The sequence below is a fragment of the Myotis davidii genome, unplaced genomic scaffold (assembly GCF_000327345.1).
Source record: "Myotis davidii unplaced genomic scaffold, ASM32734v1 scaffold235, whole genome shotgun sequence".
Lineage (NCBI taxonomy): Eukaryota > Metazoa > Chordata > Mammalia > Chiroptera > Vespertilionidae > Myotis > Myotis davidii.
Genome location: NW_006287462.1, coordinates 4,211,343 through 4,215,518, shown reverse-complemented (window position 1 = coordinate 4,215,518; position 4,176 = coordinate 4,211,343).

The window sequence follows — 4,176 nt, the reverse complement described above, 5'->3', positions numbered from 1 at the left end:
TATTAGTATAGATAACCTTCTTCCAACTCCAAAAGTGTGAGTCTAATATAAGTAATATAATATATTATATTACATATTACATAATATAGATAATAATACCAGGTAGTATAGTAATAGTAATAATATAATAAAAACAATAAAGAAGCAAAGAAAATGTTCCCGTCATGTTGATTTCTGTATTAGACCCTCGATGGAAGTATATAGACTAACAGATGAGAGAAAAAACTAGTGTGAGTCTGCAGGCAGCATCGAGAAAATTAATGCAAACATGGTTTGGGGCCTGGATTAGCAGATAATTTCCTCCTTTCAGACTTTTCTATTTACTGACTGGAAATATAATATATGTCTGTTTAACTCACCTAATGAATGCTCTGTAGGCAACCACACAGTGGTGGGTCCAATTTAAAAATATGTGTCTGACAATAAAGATGATAAGGGCGCCCTGACCAGTTTGGTTCAGTGGCTAGAGCATCGGCCTGTGGACTGAAGAGTCCCAGGTTCGATTCCGGTCAAGGGCATGTACCTTGGTTGTGGGCACATCCCCAGTAGGGGTTGTGCAGGAGGCAGCTGATCGATGTTTCTCTCTCATGGATGTTTCTAACTCTCTATCCCTCTCCCTTCCTCTCTGTAAAAATCAATAAAATATATTTTTTAAAATTTTTTTAAAAAGATGATAAGGGCGTGGAAATGGAGACCTCACTTCTGGTGTGTAGCCTGCATCCATCGCATCGCCTTTGTGGGCCTTACCGCTTTCACTTCTACCTCACAGGGTCATCTTGAGCCTCAGATGGGAGCCTGGTGGAGTGGAAAAAGGAGAGTTTGGAGCCAAGGGATCAAAGTCTGATCCTGGTTCTGCCCAGCACTTGCTGGGTGTGCACACCTGGGGCATGTAACCTTCCCAAGCCTTAGCTTCCTCACCTGCAAAATAAGCCGGGTAACAACAATCCACACCATTGTAGCGAGGTCATGTGGGACCATGTGAGCAAAGTCCTTGGTAACCTAGAGAAGGCTAGGCAGACCCTGGCAACTGTTGCCATAGGGCATGGCAGTTTGAAAGGCTGCATGGATGAATGTTTGAAGATCGTGAGGATTGAGTCACCCAAGAAACAGAGTCCAGCCTCTGCTGTGGACACCGCACCATTTCAGATGCTGGAACAATCAAAGGTGGGTGCGGGGGACACCTGGCTGCAGAGAGAAATGATGAAAAGGAGAGGAGAAAAGGAAGGACAGGAGATATGCATACAGTGATTTGTTTGGGGCTTTCTGAAGACTTTAAAAAAAAATGCCTTCAGCCAGGCCAGTCTAGCTCAGTGCTTGAGCATCAACCTATGAACTAGGAGGTCACAGTTTGCTTCCCAGTCAGGGCACATGCCCAGCTTTCGGTCTCAGTCCCCAGTGAGGGGCATGCCGGAGGCAGCCAAACAATGATTCTCTCTCATCATTGATGTTTCTATCTCTCTCTCCCTCTCCAACTCCCTTCCTCTCTGAATCCAATAAAATACTTTAAAAAAGAAAAAATGCCTTTAATCAAAATCCTCAGTAAATCTTCTGTTCCCTGAGACAGCAGCTCTAGCCTCCAACAACTGCCCTTGGGTTCATCCTGATGACTCACTTGTAAATTGCACCCCTGCCTGTTTCTATCAGCATGAACGTTCCACAGACTGGGGCATTTTAGTATGTTCTAGTTAACACGGCTATAGAAGGCGAGCACGTCCAACTGCATGAACAGACGGGCCCTCGCCGTCACAACTTTGCTGCTTCTCGGACATGTGCCGCCACGGATGCCCACAGGGCCTTGGACCCGTTCCACAGTGCCCAGCAGGCAAGCTCTGGGCTCTACTCTGAGTCCTATCTAGACCCTGAGCCCTAGTCATTTCCTTCCTTGTTTTCAGAATCCGTTGGAAACCACTTGCTTATGTAAGCCCCAGCGCCACTCTGCTTCTGTTACTTACGTCACTTTTCTCTCCCAGTCTATTTGCTAGTTCATTCCTTGGAGCAACCCTAACCCAACAGGCAGGTGGATGGGAATCCCCAGGGAAGTCACTTCTGGGGGAACCTGGGTATTGAACACTGATTATTGTAAAAAAACATGTGTGTCTCTCTCTCGGGGCCAGCAGAGAAAACGCTGAGCCTGCTATTATATTCTGTTTATTTTTAAATGAAGTTTGTCTACATTATTCAATTAGGAAAATAAACTACCAAATGTTCTCTCCCTTTTCTTAATTTATTTTCTTCATAGCTCTGATCACCCATCCACATTGACCTGATTTGTTTACATAATTATTATCTGCTCACACACACCCATCCCTACCTAACTAGATCTTCAGCTTCACCAAGGCTATTTGCAGACTTGGTGCTAAGATGGTCATGGTTCAATGGAGGAATGGAAACAAACAGAAAATTATGAAACAACATGGTAAACCCAGTGGTGGAGATATGCTCAGGCCATTATCGGTTTAGTGACTGGGACCGCTACTCTCTTTGAATCACCCCCATAGAGAACCTAAGGAGCTTTATAACTGTTGAAGGAATAAATAAGCAAGGTGGAGATCTGTTTCTACTCAAGGAACTGGCCTCTGTTGATCCGTGAAGATACGAATGCATCTGCTTTGTGCTAAGCAACAACACTACAAATTACAATGTGCAGGAAACCCGTAGTGAAAAGCAAACTTATGAAAAGTAAGCAATTAAAAAAACAAAAAAACCTCTCTATTCATGAAGCTTAGAGAAAAGAGCACCCAAAAGAATGGTAAGAAGAATGAGGTGGTCAAGAGCTTTGGGCAAGTAATTTAATAGTCCCAAAATTTTAGTGTCTCCATCCACAAAACAGAAGGGTTCTCTCAGCTCTGAGGTATCCTATATAATAAAAGGCTAATATGCAAATAGACCAAATGGCAGAATGACTGGTCACTATGACACACCCTGACCACCAGGGGGCAGACACTCAATGCAGGAGGTGCCCCCTGGAGTGGTCAGTGGGCTCCCTTGGGGGGAGTGCTGCTCAGCCAGAAGCCGGGCTCATGGCTGGCGAGCACAGTGGTGGTGGCTGGAGCCTCTCCGGCCTCTGCAGCAGTGCATGATGTCCAACTGATGGCTTAGGCCCACTCCCTGGTTCTTAGGTTGACGCTCAACCACTGAGCCACACCAGCCAGACAGAAGACCTACAGTTTTTGAACATTGCTATCCCAGTACTAATCTCTTGCTTATTCAGATTAGAATTAATCAATATACTCTTTTTCCTTCCAAGCAAATAGCTGTCGAGGGTGATATTTCCTGGGTTTTGAAGCTAGAACAGGGCAGTTACCCAGATTGGCAAGCCTATTTCTTCAGTAGAAATTTAAATAATCACTTAATGCCAGAACATAGAGACTACTTTTAATATTTAGTGAGTGTATCAGTCCGAACCCTGTAGGAAACCAAATTTGTTCTAGATGGTTCAGGTGAAGAATTTGAATGAAGGCAATACTGGCAGAGGTCTGGGCTAGGGACCACGTGAGGGATGTTGCTGCATCCCAACACTGCACCAGCAGGAAGCCACTCTCTTCCAGGGCTGATGGGAGAGGTGAGGAAACACTGTCCCAGAGCCCAGTGGAAATTAGAGCCACAAAGGAGAAGCAGCCCAGCAGGAGCTGTAGCTTTTCTCACAGAACAAGTCACAGCTATTGACAGATATGCATCACCAAAGCAGGAAAGGAGTAGGGTGGCCTGGCCGGTGTGGCTCAGTGATTAAGCGTCAACCCATGAAACAGGACATGGTTCAATTCCCAGTCAGGGCACATGCCTGCATTGCAGGCTCACCCCCAGTAGGAGGCGGCCGATCAATGATTCTCTCTCATCATTGATGTTTCCATCTCTCTCTCCCTCTCCCTTCCTCTCTGAAATCAATAATATACATATATATTTAAAAAAATGAGTAGGACAAAAAACACACAATTATTCTCTCCTTCTACCTCTGACTTCCAGAAACAAGTGGGCAGCAGCCAGGATGTGATCCCAAATGGAGCCATCCCTAGGGTTAACCTCCCAGGCTCAGAGGGGGCAGTAAGGGTGGGAAATGGAAAGGGGAGGAGTGGAGACAGCCAGCAGAGACCAGTCAGGATGAGGGTCTATGATCCACCTGAGACTTCCCAGGAACAATGACAAAAAAAACACAAACCTCACACAAAAAGGCTGCTG